The following is a 14,071-nucleotide window of genomic DNA, read 5'->3' on the forward strand; positions in this document are numbered from 1 at the left end:
GCTTCTCTAATGCACAGTGCATTTGATGCAATCCTTGCCACCGAGGCCAGAGAAGGGCTTTGGCCAGAGCCCATCTTTCTGGAGGCAGTGCCTGAACTGCATTCAGCAGAAGCAACAGTTCCTTCTACAATCTCAGTTGGACCAAAGTGGTGGGAAAAATTTTCTTTTCTGTTGGACTTTTAGGGGAGGCATCAGATCACATCTAGGTCTTGTACTTGTGTCTATTGGGTCAGAAAGCCCTTTATCATCAAGTTCTTTCTTCTTCAATGAGCACAACTTCCAGACTCTCTCCTAACTTTATTGCATGCCTAATACCTAGGTTGAGCTCCTTTGAGTCTTTGTATATCCCCCAGGTCTTCAACCATTGCTTTGGATCCTCTTTGAGTTCCCTCCAATTTTTTTGAGATCAGTCTTGAAAGGTAAAAACAAGAACTTCCCTGTTGTAGAAGCTGTTGAAGCAATGCCAGCTACAGAAACTCCCAGCCAACTCAATGACTTGTCTTCTCAGGCTGGTGTTTTACATACTGAATTCTACCACTTAGTTCCATCCTCCTGCTAAAAGACTAAAATAATCAATGAAATTATCATTCAACCTCAAGATCTTCATCAAAGGCTCACAAATATGAGACATCGTTTCCCCAGCCATACTAAAGACATGTTGACCAGCACACACATGCCAGGCCACAGTTCAGAGATATTGAGGTGCTCACTGTCTCCCCACCCAGCTCCTTGGAGAGACTCATGGGCAGGCAGGAGCCAACACACACTTCAGTCACATGCTTGAAATGAAGAACTAGAAAACAGCTATCTTGAGGTGCTTCACATAATATACCTCCTGTACAAAGCAAACATATCCACAGAGACATTCAGACTCTCTTTAGAGACCCAAAACTGCCAAAACTGTAGCCAAAGATCTCACAGAGAAAAAAAAAAGAAAAAAAAAAAAAAAAAAAAAAAAAAAAAAAAAAAAAAGCTAGGAATAGAGAGTAAATACATAGTCTTTTCACCTTCCGATATGAGATTTCTCAAAGCTAGGCATGAAGGGCAGGGAAAATGTAAAATTACATTGTTCGGCTTTTCTAAAGCACCAGGCTAGGGGTTTTAAATTAGCAATTCTTATATAAAGGCCTCTTCTTTAGAATATGTATTGCTGAAAGAGCTATTACTAAGTGGGTCAGAAGCAGAGAAAGTGCAAAGCCATTAAAGAATATGTTTAAATAGTATGATGAGCACTTGCAAGACTTTTGTTGGATCTGGTTTGCTGTATCAGTTTGCAATGATCTTACAGTGTTTTGACCTCCTGAGTCACAGAACTGACAGTCTCCTGCTTGATCCCCATTCCTCTGTACCCCTCTGGCTTTTGGGCTGAACTTTGTTTTTTTAGCTTGAAGTCAAAAAAGGAACTTATTCAGCTCTTTCATCTGAAGTTCACCAATTACCTAAAGAGCAGACTTCCTGGTTCATGTATGGAGCAGGTCATATTCCTCTTTCACTATGACTGTCAGGTCTGTCATATAACCTCCACAAACCCACTGCAGAGAAATTCAGACATATTTTAGAGAAGTAGTTTGCTTTAGCTAAATATAAAAGGGCAGGGACTTGCTTTCAAAGACTGAAATTTTGCTTTAAAAGTGATCTTACTAAGAGAAGGAAAATGAGTCAGTAGCATGTGGAACATATATTATGTGTGAGACATCTTACCCAAGCAAGGGCAGACGGGATACAGAGAGAAGTTTTGCCTGCACTTGCAACAATCTTCAGAAGCTTTTTTCCTCCTTAATTTGCAGGACTTGCATATTGCTTTGTTCATATACAGAACCAGTCATTATGTGTATCCAACCTCCTAACTTAGCAAGCAACTCAATTACATCCTCCTGTCCGGTGTCACTACTCTGAGTGGCACTGCCAGTACAATTAGCAGTAGAAACATATTAAATGGTCCAGTTCATCTGAGTTTCAAGATAGGTCTTAACATATCCCACCTCACATCGTGCTGTTGTAGCAGCAGAAAAAGGAAGTGGCTGGAAAGATTCTGGACCAGTCAGCTTTCCACTGCATTTGAGGCGTTCTGTATGTCACAGAGCTCCGGCACCAGCTCTGTGGTAACCTGTCTCTCCCATTTCTCATCATCCCTCAGAACAGTTGCGCTTTTCAAGCAAGGATGTGACTAATAGGAGAGAAACAGGATAAAAGCAGGACTGGGGATAAAATTATGATATCACATGGCCATTTGGCACTGGTCAGGTTCAAAAATCACAAAGTTGTCAGAAAGAAAGATCTGAGATACTAGACAGGTCTAGTAACCTTTACAAGAAACACCCACATGCTCTTCCATCTTCTAACATTTTCTCCTTTACGTGTGTGCATGGCAGGAGGAAGCTATTACTGCTTTCGTTTTACACATGAAGAACTGGGACTCAGTGCTTTGAACTAAGCAGCCCAGTGCAGGGATACACAAATCAACCCAGCTCAATCATGTAGCAGCAAAAAAAGCCCTGGGAAAAGAAAAGCCATGCTTGCTTAGCTAGTCAGCCACGCTGGAAAGCATCCTGTGCCTTGTTAATGAGATTATCCTGCTTCCAGAAACCAGGATTTCTCATTAAGGGACTCTCAGTATCTGAAATTTGGCTTTAGAAATTGTCTTGGTATGAAAAGGTTTAGAGCTGGCTTGGTCGTCGCTGTCATGGAAAGGTACCCAAAGGAACTGAAAGGATCATCCAAAAAAGCAGTGAAGACTTTCAGAGGAAGCTGGGGCAGAGAAAGCAAGTGTAGCCACAAGTGTTTGCCAAACTAACCCCCAAACCAATGAAATGTCTGCTGTTCTGCCAGTGGCTATGGAGACTCTCACTCACATGAAAAAGCTTTGACTTGGACTCCTGGGTATGTCAATGGCTCCACTGAAATTATACTACTGTTTTCATAAGCTATTTATTTCCTGTTAATACCTTGGAAAAATTTTTAGAAGAGACATAAATGAAGACAGTATTGCAACTTGGCAAGTTCACTTCAAAATTCATTAGTGCTCTTTTTCTATTTTCCTTTACATAGCTCTGGTGCCTGTCATCAATAGTCAAGGGGAGAGTTGAGGGCTCTTCTGTTTGATTCTGATTCTACAGAGAAAAATCCTACTGGCTTCAGTGCTTTGACTCTTGAAAATTATTGAATTTCCCCTAGGAAATTAAAAATACATTTTTAAGTCTGCCCAGATGTAAAATGTTTACATGAATTAAGTTGACTTTTTGAGTACCTGAGACAGAAAAATTTCCTAATTAAAGAAGATATATTCTATATTAGTCTTTCCTATCTGTTGTGATTCAACCCATATGATCAATCTATTTTTCTTCTGTCATGGATTTCAGAGATCATTAGGCCATGGTGATTTAACATAATGCCGTGCTGTGTTTGCACAGAAACACCGCACAAGGGAGATTCCTTCTTTGCCCAGGTCTCCAAAAATGTCCAATATGATATTAAGGGAGATTCCAAAGGAATTTTAGCAACCCTCTTCTAACACAGGATTTTTGAATAACACTACTTGGCCCTAGGCAAAAGAATTTCCTTTTGGCATTTTCTTTTCTCCAATGAAAACACAAAAAGTGGAAGTTAGATAGTACTGTTATTAGAGCTTTGTTGCAATGAGAGAAAAAGTGGTGTTCACAACAGCATGGATACAGCAGCTGAGAGACAGCTCCTCTGCTAGACCTTCATTTGATCACTTCTTTCCTAGATTTAGGTCTTCATGGAGCTGATCCATCTCTTGGACCATACCTAGTACATTCCACTTTGTTTTCTTCTAATCCTCTGCATCATTGGGAGTTTGGGAGGGCAGAGAGCAAGTAATGAGTTTGATGTTGAGATTTTTGTGTTTTAAATGTCAGTTACTCAAGAAATGCTTGGAAATTTTGAGGTTCGCTCTGTGTGGATTTCTAATGGAAATAAAAAGATGAAGACAGAACCTGTCAAAAAATCCATAAGCAGAGAAAGCCACCTATACTTATCCTTGGCTGCAAGCTGAATGGAGTAGGAAGCACCAGAACACAGCAGTTCTGTTTCGTGCACTCACTAGAGCCAGTGAAAAGTGTTAATATTTTCATAGAAAACATTTCAAAATAATCTCCCTTCTGCAACAGCTTTTGGATTCTCAAGTTTTTTTCTGGTTTGTGGTTTTTTCCCTTGCTGTCCTTCCATTTCATCTTTACTGGTAAAAGAGAAGAGAGTAGAAAGGTGGCAAGTAATCTAGCTAACTAAATATATAGGTAAGTATCTGCAGTGACAGGGCTGTAAATATGACTTAAGTTAATCAGGCCTGTTGAATTGAAATGTAGTTTTCAGATTTCCTCCTGTAAACTCAGCACATGCCAGACTCGTGCTTCAGTCTCTGTGACTGACATGCCATGCCAAAGGCACTCACGCATCTGTGCACAGGCAGCTGATGGTACAGTGAGACACTATTTGCTGCCCAGCCAAAAGAATGTGCTCCTGCTCCACTGCAAACACAGAGCAGACTTGTCTCTAAACAGGCTGTTTATTCTTTTGACTTGCATTTGTCACCTGTATATGTTGAATTGTAGCTTAGTCTTGTTTCCATTTACTTCTCCTTTGTGCTGTGCATAGACAAAGCAGCAGTAGGTCCTTGATCAGTTCCCAATTTTCACTAACAGTTCTCAAGTTTCTGTTCCTAAGAAACTATGTCTAGTTACTTAGGGTTTAGAGAATTGGCTCACTCTTTTCCTTTAATCATTTCATGCAGTATTCTGATTGCATAAGGTAAGAAAGTCGTAGAGCCTTTCTCTTCCTCCGTAAGATTTAAAATAGAGCTACTATTTCAAGTCACCCCTCCTGAGGGCAAGGCTTTCTGTTTTTAAAAGCTGGCTCTTACTTTTAGATTCTCTTTAGCATTAGATAACTCACAAATCCAAACTGAAGTCGCACAAGACTTTTTTTCTTTTTCTTCTACATACTGCCAAACAAATGTTTTCTTGCATCAGGGTTGTCCTTTGCACCTTGAAGAGGTAATATGCACTAGAGGGTGGCTATTTTAATTTCAGAATTTTGTTACTGAGGCAAATAGTGTAATAAAAGCAGCATTAAACTTTGATAAACTTGAGACAACTCTGAAAAAAATAGTTTCTTAACAGAAGACTTCCTAGTGTATGTTTGGACTACCATTTAAATGGCCAATAAAATTTTGGCCATAAGCCCACTTCCCTCCTTCTCCCTCCCCTCCTTCTCCTGGTGCTGCAATTTACAGAAGCAGAAAGAGGAAATCTGCTGATGACGTTTTTCCAACTGAAGAACAATTTTTGCTTAGTGTTCCCTGTAGTGTTCTTTGCATAATGTTCTCATTTCTACTCCTTTTTTTACATGATGGCAGAAAAAACTGTTGCTGCCCGTGCTGCCCACCAAGAACTTGGTGTGCCCATGCTTGCTTTTTTGTAGAGAGAAGAGCAACATGGAGGCTGAGAACACAACTGCAGCTTTTAGCCAGGGTTCCAGATAGTTCCTAGTGCCCAGGATGAGCCCTGTTGTACCTGTTACTCACTTTTGTGAGCACTGGATACACTGCTGAGGGCATAGTCTTAAAATTGATTTTGTTGAGACTACGGTCTGAATATATCCTTAACTTACTTCTGCTTATCACAAATCTTTAAGGAGACAGGCACATAACACAGGGACACTTCCATACTGACACCACTTCCATCAGATGGCCTCAAGATATTTTGCAAGGCATATTTGAGAGAGGAATAGGCCTTTAAAAACTGACAGACCACTATCCCAGAAGCTGTAGGGTTGCTGGCTTATCAGCATTCAGTGGCCCTTCCTGATAGCTGACAATATTAGATGTTTTAGAAGACAATGAAAAATACTTTGTAAAATAATAGTTTATTTCTTTTTCAGGGAAACTGAGAGTGACTAAGTCATTGGATGAAAACCACTAATCCAAAACTGACAAGATATATTGCATGGACATTGTCCAAATAACAAAAGTCTCCCTCTCCCTGTTATATAAAAGACTTGTTAGTCAGGAAGGATTATAGACAAAAGGACTTTAAAAGTTCAGAGAAAAATGCTTGCTGAGTAAAATGCCGATGAGATCACATTTTTAAAAATGGAGAAATATCCCAAAACTGGTGAGTAGTAAATTTGGCTTATTTGGCAAACTACAAAAGAATAATCGGATTTTGCTTATTGCACTTCTGTGTCCATAATTTGATTCCAAGAAGGCTGAAAGGAGTGAGATGTACCTTTGTAGCACAAAATGCCCACTATATGCAGGGACTTGAGGGTTCTTTACGGCATTATTGAACCTTAATTCTCTTAATGCTAAGTGATGATGTGGGCAGACAGAGTTGATGGGAAGGATCCAAAAGATAACACCATTTCTACTAGTCTCTGTTCACTTCTGAATGATATCCAGCATGTCAGGCTCAGGTTACTGTTCCCAGGCTCTCCCTGCTATCTCTTTTTCCTTCTTTAATTCAGTTAATCTTTCTCTATTCTTGCCATCTGTTTAGTTAGTCTGTCCTAAACTGTTTCTTTTGCAACACTGCTGCAATCCTGCAACCAGCAAGATAACCAAGAGCTGCCTTTGGCAGCTCAACAGTAGTGTAAATTTGCCAGGTCTCAGAGTGGCTGATAAAGCTTTCTGATACATTTTTTTCTTTGTCTAGCAGCAAGCTTGGAGGAAGTAGAATAAGAAAAAACACTCTGTTGCTGTTTTGCTGTCCTATTCTCCCTCTCTTCATTGGATTTTTTTTTTTTTTTTTTTTTTGTCTAGTGTTGTCTTCAAGAAACTAGGAGTCAGTTTTAAGTAAGAGTCAAAAAATTATCTCTTTTCTGTTCTACCAAAGAGACAGTTAACACCAGAAAAATTCAGGAAAAGGCAGTAAAGGAATGTTCACAAGAACTTGCTGCAGCTAAATGCAAGGGAAAAAAAAAAGGAGGGTTAACTCCATTTCCTTCTTTGCCCAGGTGTCCAAAAATGTCCAAGTGATTATTAGTGGTACTGTTTGTCATCACATCATAAAAGAGAAGATCATGTTAACACCTGTGAATCTCTATGTCCAAGTGCTTCACTGAAAAGAACTCAGAGCAAATGTCCCTCCTCTGCTGCTGCCTTCTTAATTGACTGCCTGTTATTGCTGCAACCAGTGCACATAGCAGAATGCATGCTTCTGCCTCAATATGATATTTAAAAAGGCAGTTAAATGCTCTGGCATCTTCATAAGAAAATTTCTCACCCTCAGATTGTCCATGATGAAGCGGACAGAACTTCTCAGCCACTAAGTGGCATTTTATGGCAATGGAAATTTGGCATTAATGCCTGTTTCAAATATGTTCCCTTGAGTCTGTTTCCTTTTAGTGAACACTTCATTTTACTTACTTTTTCATCGAGTTCTGCTGGTGACAAAACGAAGCAAGGAAGGCTGACTGGAAAACTGGAATTGTGTTTCATTAAACTGCTTCTAGTTTCAAAATTTGTTTCTGTGTTCATGCGAATGCAATCCGCGACCTTTCCACTGAAAACAAAGCACTACTCTGTGACAAAGCCCCAGAGAAGGTTCACTGTGGCTGCACTCCCCAGGAAAGGACGAGACTCCTCTGGAGAGCTTTCACTAACCAGACTGGGGTTGGAAACTTGGTTTTCCATGGCTGGGAGGAAGCCAAGGCCTTTCTCTTAGCTTGTCTCTCCTTCTCTCTATATATCATCTGGAGAAGTTATTTTGCCAAATTTTGGTGAACTGACATTTCAATGTTTGACTGCTGCAACAAAATGACATTTTTGGACAAAAAAAGAACTGTCAAAAGATTCTTAATGTTTTATAGTTGAGTGCCCAAAAAACATTCTCCCTACAATTCATTACTGTATAATCTTTTGAGAAAAGAAGCAGCCCTCTAAACTTTTCTCTCATCAGTTGCACTGCAAACAGCACTCTAAGCTTGGTGCTTAAGAATCAAGGCTTTTATGCCACAACTTTGATGACACAAATGTAGAAAAATTAATTGTCAGCATAACATTTAAGAAAACTGAACTCTACAACAAGCCCAACTCATAAACAGAATTTAGACTCACTTTTTTTTTCTGAATCCTTTTTTTATTTATTTTTCTGCAGTAATACCTGCAGAATACTTGGGTTTCATATGCATAATTTAGCATGGAAAAAAAATGTGAACAACTAAGCTGTAGGTAACACTTGGGGCAGAGACAGCAAAATGAGATCTTATTGTTGTTGAACTGGCAATATGGCCTGTCCACTTCTGAAAGCAGAAAATGTACCCTCGAGTATACTGTGACATGCTTTAATCAGCATAAAATAGAACTGCCACTGAAAACATGGATCTTACACTTGATGCACTGTATCCTTCTCTTTCCCACCTTCTCTTTTCTGTATGGCCCCTTCCCACACAAAGAACAGAACAGCTTTAGCTCTTCTTCTCCCTTATCTTTTTCATCACATGCAATAGGAAAAATGGATGGATCAGAACTGGGAATGAGTAAGCTGCTGGAGATGGACAGAACAATATCTTTTATTGCAATGATGATGTCATTTTAAGCAGAATTACAGTATTTGCTGCTACCTGGGAGTTTCTCCAGGTAAGGTCACCAGGAGCTATGAATTTTGCTATAACTTTTGGCTTATGGGGAGATCTGTTTTTATAACAATTGCCTCTCTGTGTTTTCATTACAACAAAAAGGAAGCATATTTGGACCATCCTGAGAACACCCACCTTCCTGAAATGGAGCAGATGGCCCTGAACTCTCAATAGATGTGTGGCATACCCCAGGCTGGGCTGTATTATACCAAAGGTAACCTCTGTCACACACACCGCAGAATGGGATGTGCAGCACAACACTGGATTTCACTCTCCCATCAGAATTCAGACAATCTACATGCCTATTATTTCTTCAGCTATTGGGAGTGGGATTTACATGCTTAAATTTCTCAGATTAAAAAAATAGACTATTTTATTGACTAAACAGTATTGTTCCTCTAAAAAAACACACTATATAAATAAAGACATAAATGCAGATGAACTGTTAAGTAATTTGCAATAGTTTGAAATACTTATATTCATACCATACTTGTAGGCTTTTTTTTTCACTGGAATATATTTTGCCCTCGTTAACAAAGATGCTATTCCATTTAAGTCAACTGGGGCTTTTCTGGTGTATCCTAGAACAGAACTGGAGCCAAAATATGTATCTTACTCAGTTCATTAGACTCTCCAAAGCCGTAGATTAAATAAGCAAGTATGTCACTAAATCTGTTCAGCATTAAAATGATACAAAATGTATTTTTCTTCTTCCAACTAAATAGTTTTCTTCAAATTTGAACCAGATGGAAACACAGTGAGTTATCTGAGATGAGCTCATCTGGACTTCTGAGTGGAATGTCCGACATTTGGTCACACATCTTGAGATGTTAGTTAGGGTCTGAATGGGGAAATTTTGATCATCTTGTGTTTACTCTTGTGGATAGGCTCATTAGCTTCAATGGGCAGCAAGATAAACATATGACACATGCAGAGTAAGGCAGAGTAAGACCACGCAGGACATAGTTCTCTATAAAATCTCTCAAATGTGGCTCACATTCCAAAGAAAATTGTCCCTGAAAAGTCCAGCAAACACAATAAATAAAAGTTCAGCATCAAAATCAGTTAAGAAATGTGGAGCAGTTCTTATTTTTCTGTCTTCTATTAAACCTGCTTTTGCTATGTTTGTCTGGAGGATTAATATTTCAGGGGGCACACTGACTTGTAAGTCTTCTATGGAACCGGGCGTACTGTTGCCACTTGATTAATTTAAAAAAGCAGGCATCTACATTATTTCTTGTAATAGTAATTTAAAAAAAACCCAAAACCTATGAGGGAGTTTATAAATGTAGAGCAGCAGATATTAAATCCCCTTGCTTTCAGGATTAAAACCAAACATTTCCAATGAGAACTCTGAATTCCCCACATGGCAAGGCTACCAGGAAACTCCACATGTTTCAGCTGTAGAGTCACTTTCTGTTGTTGAGTACACCAAGTGCTGCAGTCAAACAGCTCCTGTGTTGAAGAAGTACCTGTCCTTTATTAGCCCAATCAGGCTAATCTTGCCTCACTGAACTCAGGGGAGTTCTGCTGTTGCCTGCACTGAGGCAGGAATTTTACCTTCAGTCAAGAGCCTGAATATTAAATGCATTGAGCTCCCACATCTTCAGCCAAGAAAATGATACCCAAAAGTACCTCCTCTATAATATTATGCACAGTCAATTTTTAGACAGTGTGTGATGGCTGCTTCGGGCTAATTTACCAGGCTTCCTGGTAAGATGAATTAGCATAGGTGGAATTCATCTCTGTGAAAATTAAGCTGCTTCTAATAGTTAGACTGAACAGGTTTGGTTTTTTACACTGCATTGAACTGGGGCCAGCACACTTTTAATGTGCAACTCTCCTGACTCCCATGAGCAAATTAGAAGAGTCTGTTCTGTGGCAATGAATAAAATCTGTATACCTGAGAGAGATTTAGCAGCAATCTGCCTGAAAATTTTTTCAAACTCTACTATAGACTTTTGGGTTTGTTTTTTATTTTTTAAACACTTTGTATCATAGTCCTAATCAGAATGGCCTGAATTTATTCTTCCTATGACTCCACTGCAGTTCAACAATTACTTTGTATTTATTCTTTCCCTCTTTTGGAAGGAAGATAGTAAAAAGATCTGCATTTAAACAAACTTCAGGCTCATAAGAATTCAGAGTTTTTATGGTCTGGGATTTTTTAAAAATCAAAATCAGATACACAAAATGTGATTTGTATTGGCTAAATTCCAATGTATTTCTCTTGCCTGATGTTTACCTCTGGCTAGCCCTGCATCTTCAGCTGTGTGTAGCCAAGAGGAATCACCAGCCATGGGGATGTTAGATTAATTTAACTGAATAAATCTGGGCCCTGGTGCCTTCATTTTGTGACTTTCTTTTTTGATATCCCCAAAGTGTTTGACAGAGACTTAAATGTTTGTGGGCCAAGATTTAGATTATTACTTGAACAGCAAACAATGAAACAGACTATTCTGGAATATAAACAAATTTGCACATGGAGTCAAAGCTGAATTTATCCAGCAGAAATGTCCTGGTAGGATTTTACAGACACCAGGAAGAATGAAAAATAGGAGGATGAAAAAAAATAAAATCATACTTACTGGAGCTGTGGACATTCTCAGGATAATTAGTTACATATGTTTTGGTTGTGCCCTAGGGTAAAATAAGTTCTGGGATGAGGTAATAAATAAATTAAATGTGGTTTTGGAAATAGTTATCCCTCACTACCCAAAATGTCCACTGGTAAAAGAATTTGGAGGCAGCCAACTTTGGAAATCTGAAAGGACCACAGACGCAATTTTTATAAGGGCAACAATACTGTAAAGAAGACACCACAAAACCTGAAGTCAGCACAGTTTTGAATGCTGCTGATTGATGTGCTGAGCTAATCTAATTGATAGATTTTGGAAAGATTTGTTTGAATAAGCTAGTTAATTTAGAAATGAGCTATATAATGTAGCCCCACTTAAAGTCATCAATTATTATAGCAGCAGCTGAAATACTAGCTACATGTTTTGATCACACGGATGAACTTTGTAAACACTAATTGCTTTCTCCAGTCACCACCCTTCCTTTTTTTCCTCCATTTTTTAGAGTGGAAAATGTAAATACAGCTTAGTATCCCTTATCATGTCATATGTTCATTTACTAGTGTTATTCAGTCTTGCTTGCAGCACTTTGAGAGCAAACTTTTTTTAACTGTGTTCTGCCCCTGTGATGAAACAGAGAACCTGCTTGACCCAGCCAACCTGAGAAGACATATTTTAAGTCCTTGACTTATCACTAGGCTTTTACTTAGGGCTAATATCCATTTTCAGTGGAAAAGACAGATTTCAAGGACTTGACAACATGCTATAGTTTTATTTGGTCTTGCAGAGGCAAGAAACAAGTAAATTGCTAGAGTCTCCTGCGGTTTTGGTAAACTGCAGAATTTCCTTCTCACAACATGCATGATTAGCCTTAGAACTTTTTCATCAACTTTCCAGAGGACTTCATAGAACTCTCACTATTTAAAATGTATTCTTTTGTTGGACAAAAAATAATAATACTTAGTCTACAGTATCAAACTCATTTCTATATATCTTTGCTTCAGTTATCCATTTTAGCTCTTCTCATTCCTCCTCCATCAGATGCAGAATGATTCTGGGGTGGCAGCTCCAAAGGACTCTCCCAGTGGAAAATAAGAATCAGCAAGTCCTGGATCTGGTGTATCCTTGCAATGCCTATTTAGCATTTTATTAAACAAATGGATAAATCAAGGCCTGTCAGTTTACCACTCCTGTCCCTTTGTGCCAGATTAAGCCTCAACCAATTTACCTCAGAAGTAATGAAAAATACAAATTACTCCAACATACAAAGGATTTTAGTCAGGGACTAGACTGAAGTCTCTTTCTTCTTAGTCAAGAGGTCACTAGTTTCTGGATTCTTCCATCGGTAAAATTTAAGAACTTCGCAAAAACATAAGAAGAAAAATTAACTTCCAGTTCTGTCTTTGCTGTTCTGCTTTTTCCACTTAGAATGCAGGTGTAGGTTTTCTGAGGTGCACAGTATCCCCATCAGGCATCCGCTTCTGAGGCAGTGACAGAGCAACTGAAACATAGCAGAGGAAACTGATAGCAAGGTCCTAAAACTTAATTGATCTTGGGTTGAGGCATGCAAATAAAAAGACAAGGAGAAAACTGACCCCAAAACCCAATTAAGATGTTTTGAAGGAGCTTTAGGAGGGACTGCCACCTAGAGAACTCAATATGCTTGAACCTTGTGGTCTTCCAGCTGCCACAGAAAGGGTGTGTCAGGGGACCCGCATAAATACCAAAGTAGCCTGTGTTATTATAGAAGCATTTTCATATAATATCAAAGATACATGCTAAATCTAAAAAAGCTGTATGAGCAACTGTATTTTCTCAACAGAATTTAGCAACACAATCTGTCTAAAGCCATTGAAAATTATCTTTTAAAAGCAATAATTTTCTGTTCTATCAGCATATTTCTGAAACACATTCAAGGGTGTTAGAGAAATATGAGGTATTGTGGGTAGAGGTAATCTGGACTCTGTGCACCAATGAGTGTTCACAAACACATGTTAACCATAGCTGGGGACTGGAATTAAGTTAGAGTTAAGCAATTTTCTACAGGATTGCATTTTACAATGGTAGGAAGGAAATAATGTTAATCACATAACTAGAACAAGTATCATTCGTTCACTTCTTTCCATAATGATGTGTCAGTGTTCATAGACCTTGTTGTGAAATCCTGTGTTCTGAGCAGCAGCAATTTTTGTAATAACTAGTAGAACTTAAGGATCAGGATTCATAGATAAATCAGGCTTCATAGATACTAGATAAAGGGCTATGCATTGTATCATTAATCATATATTAAAAGTTAATAATAATCTTGATCTTATACAATAAAAAAATGTAGGACTGTAGCATAACTCATACTGATTTTTTTTTTTTTTTTTTTTGCAAGCTGGGAGCTGCTGCTGTAGTTGCACCACCAGACTGCCATTCAAGAGATGTAGGGATAGCCACATGTTTCCTGTGTGACTTCTTATAAATTGCTTAATCTCTGTTTCTTAACTTCTCATCCATGAAACAGAATTATTCCCTTGTAGCACAGGAATGTCTATTAAAACACATGTATTAATGAGCAGGTACAGTGGCAATAAAAACTGTAAAATGGCCATTAGGAAAATGTCAGAGTTCAAGCTCTCTGTATTCATTCTTGTAATTTATTCCTAACTTCAGGTCCCTCCACATTTTCTGCAAACCTCTGCTAATATCCCACGGGTAAACTTACTCATTTTCTGCTTAATTCTCAAGAGAACATTACAAAAACACTGTGTTTGTCTAGATAGTCTTTTATCAGAATAATTTTTTACTATTTCTTTCAACATGTTGTGGATACAAATGAAATGAAAAAATATATCAAAGTACAGTATCATCAAGGACTATTTATCTAAGAAATGAAGTATCATAAGAAAATAATC

At 38.4% G+C, this 14,071-nt stretch overlaps 1 protein-coding gene and 1 long non-coding RNA gene across 4 annotated transcripts in view; one reads left to right on the forward strand and one right to left on the reverse strand.

Moving 5' to 3' along the window:
* Nucleotides 1-14,071, reverse strand: part of RBPJ (recombination signal binding protein for immunoglobulin kappa J region) — a 140,571-nt gene that overhangs the window by 88,663 nt on the left and 37,837 nt on the right. The gene's annotated exons all lie outside the window — the stretch shown is intronic.
* The window catches only part of LOC128806032 (uncharacterized), a 39,315-nt gene that overhangs the window by 9,174 nt on the left and 16,070 nt on the right, over nucleotides 1-14,071 (forward strand). Inside the window, exons 3-4 of one of the 3 annotated variants that reach the window (XR_008436693.1) lie at nucleotides 8,698-8,809; nucleotides 12,213-12,264. The exons of 1 other annotated variant lie outside the window; for it this stretch is intronic. This is a non-coding gene — a long non-coding RNA (uncharacterized LOC128806032). Of the gene's footprint in view, nucleotides 1-8,697; nucleotides 8,996-12,212; nucleotides 12,265-14,071 lie in introns of those variants that run through there. One more of the 3 variants, XR_008436691.1, reaches the window with a different exon arrangement.

Source organism: Vidua macroura, chromosome 4 (genome assembly GCF_024509145.1).
Source record: "Vidua macroura isolate BioBank_ID:100142 chromosome 4, ASM2450914v1, whole genome shotgun sequence".
Classification (NCBI taxonomy): Eukaryota; Metazoa; Chordata; class Aves; order Passeriformes; family Viduidae; genus Vidua; species Vidua macroura.